This window comes from Diuraphis noxia, unplaced genomic scaffold, assembly GCF_037042655.1.
Source record: "Diuraphis noxia isolate RWA-SAM2 unplaced genomic scaffold, SU_Dnox_SAM2 contig0002, whole genome shotgun sequence".
Taxonomy (NCBI): Eukaryota; Metazoa; Arthropoda; class Insecta; order Hemiptera; family Aphididae; genus Diuraphis; species Diuraphis noxia.
This window is the reverse complement of record NW_028301712.1, coordinates 67,086,813-67,104,156: the sequence shown is the minus strand read 5'-3', so window position 1 is coordinate 67,104,156 and position 17,344 is coordinate 67,086,813. Positions and strand designations below refer to the sequence as shown.

Here is a 17,344-nt window from a genome sequence, read left to right as displayed (position 1 = left end):
AAAAAAATTGAACATTTGGGCTCCGTCGTAACCCACCTAATAATTAGTTCTAAATATATATACATAGGATTTACGCTTTTTTCGAGTACGAAAACGATCCTCTACTATAATGTTGATATGGTTTGTTATTACTCAAATAGTTATTCGTTTTCTTCTTCCTCACGCTGAAAACTGTAAAAGTATGACTTTTTTTTTACTATTCACAGTCCTCGCCGTATGATAAATTAGAATGCAGCTTAAGTTGCCTATTGTGCGCCTGCCAAACAATACACACTGTGATATTTAATAATATTAATAACATTGTGAATATTAATTATTCTATTCTATTCTAAGTCAATTATTGTATTAATCAAATCACATATTATTTACAGATACATTCAGTACACTCTCGTCATTCGTCGTCTAGAGGTCACGCGACAAGTGCGCATTCAAACCATTGGTGAAACATAGAGGGCGACATAGGTGAACGAGAGGGTCGATCGAGTACGATGTCATTCGAATTATTTTGGTAAGCCACATAATATTATTCTTTATTTTATCTACATGGTATGTCTTATGTTATATTGTTGTTAGGTATATAAAAAGTTTTTTTTTCGTATTCCATGTACACGTAGCAGTTTTTAAATTTCTTTATTTGTAGGAAATGTGTGTAAGTAGGTATAGTAAGTCGGACAATTTACTCTTTTTTTGTTTGAAGTCGAAACATAATTTTTCTACGACGTATAGATGGCGTGATCCATACAATATACAATACAATTTAATGGTCCACATAATACATATTAAGCCCTTAGTATATATTATATTATAATAACAATAATTTGATCCACGACATGCGTTCATTATAAATTATAATATACATAGCCAAACCAAAATAACACGAAATGCGCATTTTAAAGTGAAAACTTATGAACACGCACTGGCGAACAATACTAAAATTTCAATTCGATTATAATATAAGAACAGGTAGTAACAATGATATTTCATTCTATGGCGTGTTAAAAGTGCGTTTTGATTATAATTTATGTAGGCACCCATTATATTTAATAAACCCCACCTATTGAATAAAAAAAATAGGCCAAAAAACGTATTAACTTAAGATTTATTATTTATATTTACCGTTTATTATATGCACTTTTATTTATGGTCAAAGATTGTAAAAGCGAATTAGTTACAAATTACAATTATTTAATTACAGCGACTTTAACAACAGAATCAATAAACTTATTAAAATTGTAGTTGGTGACGCTGGTGTGTAGTTTATAATAAAAATTATGTTTGATCCATAGATACATATTTTGCTGGACCTATACGTCATATCTAATAGTTATTACTTTATTAGCTAAGTGCACTTTTTATTTAAAACCAAGTTTTAGCTGATACCTTTATTATTGTATTTGTATAAATAGATATACCATTGACGATTTGAATAAACAGATTTTTTTTTAACGATTTTGAATATTTTCACCATGAAAACATGAATTTTAGAATCATATAAATTATATAAATAAGGCGCGATGATTTATACGTGTTATATTTATTACGACGAAAAGTGAATAACGATTTTTTCGTATCTATTTTAATATTTTAATATTTTATTACGCTTTTTGATTAGACAGATTTTCGCACTTGCGATCACGTATTAAAAAATAAAATTAAAAATTAATGTCACGATAGCATTCATAATAATATATTATATATTATAGGTACATGTTATATTATTTATACGCCCACGAGTCGTATAATATTATTAACCACGTGACTCTATGCCTATACTTAATAATCGTGTGCCAAAAAAACGTTTATATATCCGCAAAATACGTATGCACACTACCCCTTAATCATAATAAAAATTGATAAAAACACCGAACCGTATATTTTTATATCGTAAATATTGGTGTAATACGCGCGTAGACAAATATAATATATGTATATTATAATAATATATATACATCGTCGTAAAATCTCTTTTGGCTTCTTACGCGGCTTGAATCCAAATTCCATGGCACACGCACACACTCACTCATATATATTTTATACTTGTGTATAGTATATGTATAACTATATAACACCGTTGTCGTCGACTTTTAAACACACACACACACACACACACACACACACACACACACACATAATATTTATAAACGTACGTGTGCCTTCGCCTCGGAAAAATTGTATTACACGCTTATAAACCAACACGGCCAGAGTCTGTGTTTACGATCATCCGTCGCGAGGGAGATGATATTTTGTATACCTATTATGATATGTTGGGTGTATTCTTTTTTTCTAAATCTCTCTCTCTCTCTCGTTACAGCAGCATACTCTCCCATGTATATATATGTTATATAGTATATATCCACACGGGGATGATGTGTTTCGAGACGCGTGCGATATATGTTATAATGTACATATTATATGTGTATGAACACTCGAATCGGGGGTAAAGAATGACGTAAGCACTATAATCCCTCTATATTTGTCTTCCGTTCACAAACAACGTCCCAGGAAATACACAGAAACTCTGTAGAATTTTTTCGTATGAGAAAATATAATAGATTCCAGATTCCTGTGTTATATATATAATAACAACTTCGTGTGTACTTACTACTTACTAGTTACTACCCCTAATATATAATGATAGATGGTATTTTTAAACTTTAAAAATTGATATGCACATAGTAGGTACAGTTACAATTAAAGGATAAAATTTCCATCTATTTGGATTCCTGTATAGTACCTATAGGTACATTTAGATATATATACGTATACACGTGTCAAGTATATATTCGAACGAGACGTACTAACGCACACAAGCGCTAATATATATAAATATATACATATTTATATATAACTTCTAAACTACAGCAAAAAGCTTTCAGACGTCAAGAATAAAGTCTCTCGCCAAGAATAAATATATGTGTGAGCGCACTCGTGATACGACTTTGGCCGTAAAATCGCGACGACCGTCACCTTTTCACGAAAATACGTGACTCGAATCTTGTGTCGAACACGTTTTTACGGCCTTATATTATATTATATATTATATAGATGACGGATGCCGTCAGCGCCTTTCACGATTTGTCCTATCGCCGTGACATTGTATGCCCGACTTTAAAACATATAAGTTATTGGTACTTGGTGTATAGGTACCTATACTTAAACTTAGTATCATTTTTAGAGACCGAGAGTAAGTTAAAATTTCGGTATTTTCGTAATCAACTTACGAATAACATTATAACGCGATCTATACTGTGTGCTTTACTAAAATGGTAACATTTAATATTTCACTGATCAGTTACGTCGGACTGAAATGGGATTTTGAAGGAAGTATATATGGAATATAGAAATACTAATTTTTTGATAATTTTCAAATTTATAATTCTTTCAGTCTGCGCACGCGCAATATGACTTGCATTTTTCAAATAAAAACAGGTATTTTTAACACCTGAGTTGGTAGATCAATTTTTTAGGCAAATTTTATGCTTACATTTTTCCCCTATCTCAAAAATTGACTGATTTACAGCGAGTGAAACTTGAAACAAAAAAATATTTTTGTCCAATATTCTAAAATTTAATAATGTCTGTACCTACCTATTACCTATATCATTATAAAATTATTTATGATTGAATACAGAGTTCGTAGAATTAACTATTATTTACTAAATATTATCAACTAAAAATACCTATTGGTATTTGAAAAATGCACATTGTATTGTGCGTGCATAGACAAAGTTAAAACTTTGAAAATTATCAAAAAATGTTTATTTCAGTATCCCACAATTTTTTTTTTTTTTATTAATGATAGTAATGATACCCTCGGCAACATGGGCCATTGGGTTTACAGTGAGAAATATATATAAAAAAGAAAAAAATTACATGAATTGTATCTATATCTAAATTATACTAGATTTTAGTTAGAAAGTTGGCGGCTGTGATGCATTGTATGATGTTGGTAATGGATTGAGGATGGTTGTTTAATATTTCTGAAAGTGATGATTCGGGCAGTTTGAAGCTTGTTCGGGTATTGTCGGTATTGAGATATTATGTTCGGCAATCGGTGAGGATGTGTTTGATGGTTACTTGAACACCGCAGGTTGTGCATATTGGAGGGTCTTCCCTGGACATTAGAAAACTGTGGGAGATTTTTGTGTGTCCTATTCTCAGTCTGGTTATTTATCCCATAATATTATACTCACTTGAAAAACCCATTTCAGTCCAACGTAACTTAACAGAAATATTTTGTTTTACTATTTGAGTGAAATACACTGTATATTCATCGTTTCTTTAACTCGTAATATTATTGTTTTATTCTAATGCAATATAAACTATATAGGTAAGTAATCAATACCTGTGCCGTCAACAATGATTAAAATCGTTTTTTTTTTAATTCAAACATAAAATTAGCAATTAATTGCGTGGTACTTACCTACCTATCTATAATGTCATTTTTTTCTCACTTGAACATTTATATATAATACGCATAATACTATAATAGGTACCTATATTTATGAGCATGCCCTTAATAAGGTAGATATTTAATATTTATAAAATCCAGTTGCTTTACATAATAAATAGATGGACTATATACATTGCATTAAATCGTTTTGGCATGCCAAAAGTGGTGCACCACTTCCGTTGTATATTTATTTGTCCTCCCCTAGCCTAAACGTCAACGGTCATATATTGCTGCAGTTGGACACCGTCCATTCAACGTATCACCAGGCACCATATAATGTTTTATATGTATCATCTCAATTCTCAGTTATATATGCGCGCGTTTGCGCTTCAATTTAATTAACATGGTTTGGAACCGAATCAAACTGCTCGTCATAGTTTAAGGTCGTCAGTGAGTATTTTTGTCATTAAACGCGTTCACCCCAATAGAATTTACAACATCATACAGCGGCTTAACATTAAAATATGTTCTAAATTATACGTAACGTTTGATAAACGATTTTATAACTATTTATAAGCGAGTATAGCTGACCCCGTGCACAGCAATTCGTTACCCGTTAACAATGCGACTCTATAGATATAATGCAAACATTGTTCAATTCGATATCTAATATTTATTGTAATAATAGTATGTTCAACATTTAAAAAAAAAGACAAAAGATTTAATATCAAATTTGTGCAGGAAGGAAAAATGTCTATGGATCACTAATTATAAGTAGAAATAAACAAATATATGGTTATAAGTTATTGTGATCAAATATCAAATACATGTTAAAATAATATACAAGCATAATAACAATTTTATTTTATGTAACCTGCACTGGTAACCATTTGTAAACAAAATAAAAATTTTCAATTTCCATTGTGAATTTCAAAATCATTGTGTGCACACCTTTGTAAAATGCAAATTTAATACATTTTTTTTTACTTTCTTGATTCAACTTCTACGTGATAGCCATCATACTATATAGTTTATACTCTACATTGATTAGTCAGTCACTTAGTTCGGACGGACGTTCGATTAAAATTAGTGTATGTAATACCTACGTTTATATTATACACGTATAATATTATATACTAAATCGTTACGATTTTAATCCGTATGTTTGAAAAAACTAAAATAATATTCGATATTCGGTAAAAAAAAAAAAAAAAAAAACAGAAAACAAACATTATTTAGTGACACTTACATTTAATTAAACAATGCTATAATAGCTATGATAATGATGGATACCTTTACTAACCGTATAGATAAGTATAAAATAAATTATAACATCAACTTACTTGGTTAAATTATTTTATAAAATTAACTATATAACTAGTTAATTGCCATATTTCAATTAACCATAATATGTAAACGACTAGTTATTTTCAAAATAATTAAACATGTATAAAAAAATAACCTTTGCAAATTACACAATTTCAGTATGAGTGATACACGAATAAAACATAAATGTGTTAACTCTCATATTTTATATGATAGGTATGTGAGTAGTTTAGTAGGTATAGTATATTTAAATTAAGAACTGTTAAGTTATAATATTAAAGTATAAGTACCCATAATACGTAATTAGGTAAAGCCATGATTTATTTATTTTTTATTTAATGTTTATATATAGCTAGGTATACATTTATATTGGATATGTCGTATGTGTTTATGAGCTATAAAGAGTTTGCACAGATCAATAATTCATTGTTAGTAGTTCATACATCAACACGGAAACCAATGTGATTATACTATAACACTTTATAAGATATTTCGATTCAACTATCGAAAATATATTGACGTATCATGCGGTATCCCACCATTCTGCAGTATAAACTATAGACGTGGCGTTTTTTAATGATGAGTATAGTTATTTGACGACCTTAACATATTTTATCCGCACAGTTATATTATAAATATTTGCGTAAATCATGGATGCAATTAACACGTTATGTTATTTTATGCTCAATTATTGTATCAAAGTGAATTATGATTTATGAGTAATGATTTGTAACTTGTAAGTTGTTACAGAGCTAATTATGAAATAATTATCTGGTACCTACTATATATATATTCCTATAGGCACCTGCGTAATGCACAAAAATGTAAGCACTAATTAAATATTGTATTAGAGTTTTTTCTAAATACTTAAATTGTATTCTCATTTCCCTGTACTTATAGACACTGCTGTATAAATAAAATCAATACATCAAACCAAATCCATATCAGATTTGATAAAATATTATTTATAAAATATATAATATATATTATTTCAATAACAATGAACAGAAATAGGTATACACAAATTGTCACCAATTATTTCTCGTCTTCATAATTTCATTTATATCATTTCAATTGATTATGTTTTAAAATCAAAATGCGTGTGTAGAAATCTTCACGCGATGAATTGAGCTAAAATCGATTTGTACATTTATAAATAATACTTTATAAGTATAGACTTCGATCAGTTATAATAAGCGACGACGCAATACCTTCATTTATTCATCGGTCACCTCAATAGAATGATTATAATACATATACACACGGGAAATCATATAGGTAATATAATATACTATATTATTCGATTTAAACACATACACACACACACACACTACTACGGCTTTTTATGTAATACTGAACCGTCGCTGCTGTTAGAATATATATGCGTGCTATTTTTGTACAGAACGTTCGTTTATATGTTAATATATATATAATATAATATTATGTATTCTTAATATAATGATGCGGACGAACAAACGGTGAATATAAAAATCAAATTTTATTTGACACTTTTGACGTGCGCTAGTCATCTGAGTGTAAAAAAAAAAAATTATAAAACTTGTCCAGCGCGTATAAATCTTACAGTTTTATTCATTCGGTCCTTTATCACCTTTACCCATATATTACATATCCCCACCCATGTTCAACCCGCCAACATGTCTTCTTCGTTCATCCCTACCAAATATAATATTATACACGCGCAAGCGCACGCACACACACATACATATACATACACATGCACTTTATATATATATGTGTGTGTGTGTATATTCCGTCCTAAATCGTTGTATTATACCACCCGAGCTGTAGTGGATCATCTCGAATACGCAAGTGCACGTACCAATGCACCACACATCATGCCACGATCGTATATAATATGTCTGGGTGCGTGCGTTAACCGTTAAATGACATTTCATTTAATTTGTTTTTCCTCCTTATTTAAATTATTATAATAAAATATATATATTTATATAACATACGAATATAAGTCATTTAATTTCAACAGCATTAAAAAAATACACTCACATGACGAGCTTATACATAATATATACACCTACCAAAACCAATTCCTATATAATATGTAGGTACTTGTAATGTGCTGTTCAGGTTTTAATATAATAATAAACGTCTGTACGTACACAGGCGCATATGGGCGACGAAAATCCCGCATAGGATTCGTTAATATATTCAAACTGTATTCGGTGTGAATTTAAATAAAATATACACAATTAGAGTCGTTTGTTTCGTCTCAAAGCCTAAATACCAACCTATACTCGTGTACCACCATTTTCCTATATGTTTTATTATATATATTATATATTATGTACCTGATGCGTATGTTTATATGTATATGGCACGTTCCACAGATATGTGGTGAAGTTGGATTTTTTGTAAATTATATATAGTGTATATATATATACCTAAATATAGAGATTGTCGTAAAGTTGGGCGACACGTGGGAAATACTGTAGAATATATATGGAGGCTAATTAACATATTATTATCTCGATAACACCAGAATAGTTAGACCATAGAGATATTTGACGATAAAAACGTATGTGTATTATATATGTTATAATATAATAGTTTTAGTTATTTTCATATTATACATAAAGTCGTATAGTTGTACATACGTATCGGATATGATGTATCCGTAGACGAGCAAATGTGTATTATGTATATATGTAATATTTTATACGACTTTTATGTATTATCATCGACTGAAGGTTCATAAAAATATAAAGATACGGATTTCTAGTTTTTATTTTAAATTTAAAAAAAAAATAAATATTTTTGTATAATATTATTATAACATATAACCCACCATGGTATCTGTCGTGTACTTAAATGCCTAATATATGCATAAAGATACGCGTGTTATATATATATATAAGATGTGTTTAACGATAAAAAGAAAAACGTTAACTATCGCGTCGAAAAATCTCGACACAAATAAATTATGACGCTAGAACATAAATTAGATAGTCTTAAACATATTTTTAATCGAATGTCATTAGAAAGTATATTATATTAAATATAATCCTTAGATTACATATAGGTATTATACTGACCACGTGTTAAGCGTATCTATGTACGCATGTATAAATGCAAGTTATATATTAAATAATTAAATGATAGTATAAAACTACGAGAGTAAAATACTAATTTTAATATTTTACACATCCATTATTAGTATTATTACACTACATACAAGCAACAAATCCATTTTTAAAAATTACACAGTTGCTGTAGAACAACCGTTAGAATATAACATATACATATAAATATAAAACATTAAACATAGGTAGATAGACTTTTCTGATAATGTTTAGCTATTTATTTAAGATCAAAATAATTCAATAATTTATATGATAAAATTAATTGTTACAACCATTTTCTTGATTATTATTCTATACAAGGTTTAAAATTTCATGGGTAGATGGAATTATTTATACTCCAGTGGAGAACAATATAAAGACCCAATCAGTGGACATTGATTTAAATTCCTACCTATACATTACCTATATTACCATTGACAATACATCACAATACTAAAAATAACTTTTGAATACGGATTTTCTTTTAAATATTTTAATAGCTACTCTAATATATGTATTTTTTTCTTTATAATACCGTACAGTTAAATTGAGGTCCAAATCATTCATAGGTATTTAAATTGTTAAAAATAGTAGGTACATCTTATGAAGCGCATTTTACACAATTATTACAATATTTAAATACGATATTAAATAGACAATATAGACCCAGTATAAAGATATTATTTTCACTAAAGCCATATTTTAAAACCAACTTATACAATGTAATATAACCTCTATGGCTTATGTATATATATTTATAAATGTTAATACTTAAGTTTATTTATAATGTTAATAATGTTAATAATAATATTGTAATATTGTAATGCAATGTAGACCAATAACCAGAGCCGCCGCGGTCTTTTGAGATTAATAAAAAAAAAAAAAAAATAAAAAATAAAGCCATATTTTCTTGTATATAGGTATATACTTACTTCCATTTCAATAAAAATTAATTATGGTATAGATTGATATTTTAATAATTAATCAATTAGTCAAGAGTCACTAATGGGTGGCTGCTTAAATCACGCCTGTCACGTATCATGTACTATTATCATATAAGCTTATTGTGCAAACTGTACAGATTGTTTATTTCAAATAAAAAAAAAAAAAAAAAAAAAAAAAGATTGATATTTTACAACGAAATATTTTTGACGTGTTATTAAAGTATACTAAAAATGTAAGGATATTGGGTATAATAATATCCCACTGTGCAATAATTTGTATCATTAACGTTTTCTATAGGCTGTGGCGATGAAACATGTAACATTATAAATTGCGTTTCATAAGTATATTGAATACATCCCTTGGATCGTATTTGTACCGCAATGATGTAATTTATAAGTTATAACTTATAATACATGAACATCTCTATAACGATGAGATTGTATTGTATCTTAAAAAGTAAACCCTAAGACATAGACCGCTGACTAATTAATTTGAACCACTGTCGGGTTCTAACGTCAAACGCCTAACTTTTAAACCTACTGGGACACCCTAGTCAGATGATTACAACTATATAAATTTGAGGATTTAAACCGTTTCTATTCAACGACACTATTAATGATTAAACGTTATTTAACAGATTAAATTCATATGCATTGCGTGTCAGAAATATTATCATCAATCAAGGCAACTTTTAGTAGCTTATTATACTATATAGTATACTATCTATTAAAGGTTTTTTTTAATTCTGTAGTAGAACATGCTGCAATTAATAAATCCGTCGATGAATTCAAGTGTTATGTAATCCCTTCGAATATTTAAAAACTATTGTAATATCTGTAGAATATTTGAATTTCGTCGATCCATAGATCCTTACATCCACCGCCGACATGAGCTTAAAATATGTGTAGGTACTGTGAATAAAGTTGTGGCTAACACGTACAATAATATATAAAACAATATTTATTGAATCACAATGAAAAAAAAAAAAACTGTAAATCATCAGTATAGCTATAACTACAACATAACTATATATGATTCATTATTTATATTACACATTCGTTTTATCAATGAAACCATCAGCAATCGCATCGTGTATAATTATATTTACACACTACGTCCATACAGAATGAGATATTTTGAATTTTATTAATTGAATGTAATAGTTATACTACACTTTCTCGATAAACATGGACAATACGCGTGTGTACACGTAACGGTATAGATTTTATTTAGGTATATTCGCATATGTTAGAATATTATATACAGGCTAACGTAAAGGTAATTCTCGCGATCTACCTATAATATTATATAAGTATATCACATAATATATAATATTTTATGTAAACGTATATATAGTTATAAGTAGTGCCTCGTGCCAATATAATTCTATATACCTATGCATTGTTGTATATATATATATATGAGTATGCGAGTATAATATAATATTTATATGTATATATATATATATATATATACGCAAGTACTTAAGTTAAACGGCGCACTTAAAAAGGGATATCTGGCCGTCATATATAATAAATCAGCCTCCGGGCCCGTTATAGCTGGGGTCAGCTAATTATTGTCGTACATCGAAAGTGAAAACATAAAAATACGGCGGACAGGAGTACGTGAGAACGTTATGGGCCCATAAAGTGCGTAATGGCATTACGCATAAAAACATTTATTTATATATAATATATATACATATACATTATACATACATATACTTACATACGCACATTCATACTTACAGGCGTGTATGTGTAAAATCTTTATACGCGTATTTGTAGTATATACTATACACCGTCGCAGATAATATATATACATAACATAGGGTAATGTATATACGCGACGACGTGCGATTTGTTTGGCGAACGGGGATTTTTTCTTTTCGCAAAGAAATTTTTTTCACCCTTTTTCTATCAACTCGCCCATTTGTTTCCCGTTTCTACGTGATTCACAAAATACACCCTTCAACACAATAATCAGTGTTATAATATTTACGAGTGCGGATATAGAATTGTAGGCATCGTATTTACTATACAGCTATAATATGAGGATAAAATAGGCGCAAGTGTAATAAACACGTATTTAATATTTATTCGATTAAAAATAATTAGAACTACTGCAGTTGGCCCGTATCAATACATATTATATATTAGTTATGTTGAAGATTATTTTATAATTTTCTTAATAACTTATAACATGCATAATCTCCAAATGCTTTGGTCTTTACGACTTCAGTCGACGCTTGATTTAAAAAGTTTAAATTGCTGCTATATAATTCCCGATCATAGTCGATATAATATATTAACAACAGAGAGTCGTGCAGGACTGCAGGATTAATAATGATGGGACCGGGAAAGAGGCGGCGTAACAAACATGGCGATGGTGATGGTGTCGCGTATATGTATAATGATCTCTCTCAGTCGATCGACGGGGTCTCTGTATCGTTAGTAATACTCCGCAGTATTCCTGTACATTGCGTTTAACACGTGTCATCGGCGCAATGGCCTATTTAGGGGTATAGGCACCACTATATTATACTGTATGCACGTTGAATTAAAAATGGATGGAAAGGCTTACAGCAATTCGTATTTGAAACTCGATGTACCTGCTTCAATCAAATCGATAATTGACTAATCAACGCCTATGTACCTACTGCGATAAAAAAAAAAAATACATGTATGTATTGATCCTACTTATCAGTTATCACAAATAATTTTAAAAATAAATACACCATATTTAAATCATGTTATATGTTGGATTGTTAAATATGCAATATAAACTAAATAAATATCGAAAAATTCAATTTCGAATTAGATCGCACGTATACACGCACAATCCAAAAAAATGTACGCGTACCTATACCTATACGTGTACCTATAATAAAATATATATATTGTATTACCCCATATAGTTGGTCGAATTTCAGAAATAATTACTGACTATATATATTACCATAAGAAAAGGCCATCGGTTGATTTTGCCCATCATATATCTATATAATGTGACTAAAAAGGTTTTGAATCAGCAACTAAACATTACCTATATCTATATGCCAGTGTACAATATACGAGTATGCTTAACGCTTATGAACTATTTTTTCATAGCCCATAGGTATTTATATAGATAATTACTCGTAAGCACACAAACATTTATATTTAGGTTGAAAAACCTCGAATATCTATAAGCATCGCGGGAATATTATAATGAATGAATGAACATAGGTATTACATCATAATATAATATACCTATTATTATATAATTTATAAAAACTTATATTCAACTGCGCTATCGATGTATAAAACATTATCACAATTTCTTCAAATTGAAATTTGATGTATTCTCTTTATATAGCAATAGGTTTTAGAGTTATATACACTGCTTTATAAATCAATAATACGATCACAGACGTAGATATGGAAAAATTCTATGTGACTTATTAGTGTGTACCTATATTATACTATAGGTAAATAATATATAATTATAACCCTCTGTGGGGCTGGTTATAATAATCTATAAATAATGTTATAGTATCTACTATCTTGTATAATAAATCTATGATAAAAGGTATTAAAATCACAAACTTCTCATAGCGGACGTAATTTTTACTCTCCAATAAAAAGGGTTGAGATAGGTATATAGAGTGATCGATTAAATAATTTTAAGTTAAATAATAGAATTCTCATTTGAAAAATAGAAGTTCATACCACGATAACAGGATACTCTTTAAGTAAAACAAAATATTTCAAGAATTTGAAAATATGATCTTTAAGTATAGGTGTATATTTAAAAATTCTAAATAACTGCATTATTGAAGATAAATTATTGATAAACATCCTTTATAAATCGAAAAAATATTTTAAAATAGGTACTTAGGTATTTCAATTTCAATTTCTCTCTTTTTATCAAAAATTAACAGAATTTACAAACTGTGGCACTTATAAAGATAAATTAGGAAGTGGAAAAGATAACAGTGTGACAAAAAAACAAAATTATAATTGATACACTCCAATATTCCTATACAAGCTTGTTAAATATATTACATTATATTATGTCCAGAGGAGATAATATGTTATAAACCCGGGCATACAACACATGATTTTCATAATCTTATCTTCATTTTATGTTATCATGGAATAATATATTATTATGTTTAGTGTATAATATGTATTCATAAATATTATAGACTATAGATCAAAATAAAAAAAATAAATACATTTTGATAAATTGTTCTTTATTATTTGATTTTAATTTATAAACTTATATATAAGTCCCTATACGTATAGTACATAATATAATTCTTATGTTTATCAATATTTAAATTTTTATTTGAAACTTGTACTTATAATTATGAGTAAGGATAATGCTATAAAATAAATAATAAAAACAAAAAGCAAAATCAATGTAATTTACAGTTTATTATGACAACTATTAAGATATTTTTTATATTATAATTATAAATTGCACATAAATCATTGTGCGATTGTTTTTACTTTTTTCTTAAATAATAATTCAATAAATTTGTAAAACAAAGTTATTTAAATAACAAGGAATGACTCAACTCTCAAATTTAAAAAGTGGTCAAGTACAAGTATAACCGCTCTTATACTTTCACGGTTATTCCTTTTTGCATAAATTACTACAAAATCAAAACATTTATTTTGTCAAAAATTGGTTTGAGTAAAACTCTCCTATTTTGTTTTTCCCGTTTATGTTACGAAAAGTATAAACACCGACAATTTGCGCTTTTGTGCCCCTAATAAGCTTCATCGCTTTCCTATAGGTATCTGCAAAAAAATATTGAATTAGAAGCATTTGTTCATTATTGTATACTGTAAGTATATATATGTCTGTATAATAATATATAAAAATTGTCTTCAGACACATACAAAACGAAAACACAGCATTGTAAAATCAATGCACTCATTCATCCGTTCAGAAACTGAAGTTGTGTGATAATATAATATAATATATTATATATATAATATTATTTTAATGTTTTTTTTTTTTTTTTTTTTTTTTTTTTTTTTATTGATACGGCTTCAATTTTAATGTTTATATAAGTTGATTTGTGTGACAACAACATCTATTATAATATTTCTTACATGCACATCTCATATTAGGTGAATTATACATAGGTACCTATATGTTAATATTTACTGCAGGTAATACATATTTCACTTAAACATGTATTATTTTTTGATGATAATAATTTAATATATACCTATCTATGTATACAAGTCGAATGTGGCTTACGCAGAGCTAATAAATTTGTACTTACATACTCGTATATATCTTAATTCACAGCTCACAAATAGCAAAATGATTTAATGTGTGCTTTAGTGCTCGTTATATAGCGTCGTTAAAACGACATAAAAATTTTTTCCACTGTTTTCGACAGACAATATAATTTGTGTTCTCGAATATATATACATATATATATATATATATATGTATATGAACCTATACATTTATTATAATCATTAATAATATTATTAACATCATATAACCGTATTAATTATCTAAATATTATCATAAGAATATTCGTTTTTAATATTATACATATTTAATAGTTAATGCATATAGTTATTACATGAAATATTCAATCTTATATATAAATTTCTTCTGTCGGAAATCGGTGCAAATACCAAAGGAAAAAAAATTATAATAACATCGCCGTGAAATCATTTTCTTGCCTCGCCGTGAACGTAATCCGCTTAGAACTCTCAGCAGGTCTGTGGGAATTTCTAAATTATAATTTTGTACATGTTTATATAGAAGTGGTCAAATATGGAGTAAATAATTTATATTAGATATATATATAGATATATAGATATATATATATATATTATATGGTTCGACCGGCCGCATTATGGTTTTCGTCTGTGACGGCATAACGTGGTGGAACATTACACATTATACTGTATACAAACATTGGTAAACCGTTGTCATCTGTGGACGGGACGTAAAAGTATGAAAAAAATTACAGAAAAAAAATCTAGGTCAACCATATCATCGTCGTCGTTGTTGTTGTCTGTATTGCGGCGACCCGATACACGCACACAATATAATATATGTAATTTAGCCAAAGGACATAAAGACTGAAAAAAATTGACGGGGATGAGCAAAAAATATTTAAGTAAATATTGTCGACCCACATTTTCTCTAAAACGACCCTTTTAGTGTGCGTACGCCGCACCAGGCACATGCATATATTATTGTTATTATTTTATAACCCGTGTATACTTTACCTACAATATACCACGGTTGGTTTTTTTCTCATATACTAAAATTCCTCCGTCTACATCCTCTTTCAAGCTGGGAGTGTAGTTTATTATTATCACGTTAGCCGTTCGTCAGTACACCATTTGGATCCGATGATGTGCACATCACAGCCGAGTATGACCTGCAGGTCAGTTCTCAAATTTGTCTCCGATCGAAAGTCTCCGCGAACTCGAAGTTCAGGTATGTAAATATAAGCGCTTTTTAAAAATTAACAATTACATATTTTTAAAATGTAAATAATAAATATAATATATTATTTCTATATTAGGTATAATATATGTTATAAACACGTTGTTGGTTTATTCTTTTGACGAGTCATCGTTTCATGAGCTTATACATTTTACTGTCATATGAGTACAAAAATAATTTTTGTGGCATCATCATTTTCAAAATTATCACGCATAAATATTTGTGAATTATTTCGAAATAATATATTTATAAACACGTTTGAAACTAAATTTAAATTTGTATTAAATTTAATAACATTAAACCACATTATTTTTGTATACGTACGTCATCACTCCTCAGTATAATAGGTACATGATATTCATACTGCATAAGACAATAATATTTCCGATATTTTAGTGTAAATTTATTTAATATCTCCAAACCTATAGTCGTAATAATATTGTATCTTAGACTATCTCTTGTTGGTTTTCACAGTATTTTTATTGTTATATGAAACCTATAATTCTATATTATATCAATGAAGTTTTTTAAGTTATAATGTTTTATATAATGTACCTTCCTATATTGGCATAATGGCATTGGATAATTATCGATTGGCATTCAATCATAAATCAATCATTTCATAACGAATGATTATCTTGATTTATTCAAAAATGATGAATAACCGTAGGTACTTAAATAAACGATATTTTAAATTCAAATTTGGATGATATAATATTTAAATGAAGAATAATGATTTTAGTTACTTTTTGAAATTTAATAATATTGCTATAATATAGACTAACAGAACGCGTCTTCACTTATCAGAATCGTTTTTCGTACACACATATACAATGATTTTGTATCATAATTCATAATGAATTCAAATCTAACTTATGCACTTTCATTACTGGGACCCACGACACCTAATATATGCAGAGCACGTAGTACCCACCTTTTTTCAAAAAGTTATTAAGGTTAGGCGATATTAGGTATAGGTATATTTTTACAATCATTTTTTGTTTTTCTCGTCTTATAGTAAAACCGTTCAGATAAAGTAATCATTACTGAGAAACTGTTAATCTAATAATCCAAGTAAATATCAAACTAAAAAAATAAAAATACT

At 28.3% G+C, this 17,344-nt stretch overlaps 1 protein-coding gene across 3 annotated transcripts in view; it reads left to right on the top strand.

The window, feature by feature from the left end:
• Positions 1-17,344, top strand: part of LOC107162296 (uncharacterized) — a 115,249-nt gene that overhangs the window by 57,543 nt on the left and 40,362 nt on the right. For 2 of the 3 annotated variants that reach the window (XM_089219484.1, XM_089219483.1), the window contains one exon: positions 372-508. The gene's annotated coding sequence lies outside the window, so the exon portion shown is untranslated. Of the gene's footprint in view, positions 1-371; positions 509-16,123; positions 16,231-17,344 lie in introns of those variants that run through there. The other variant, XM_089219485.1, reaches the window with a different exon arrangement.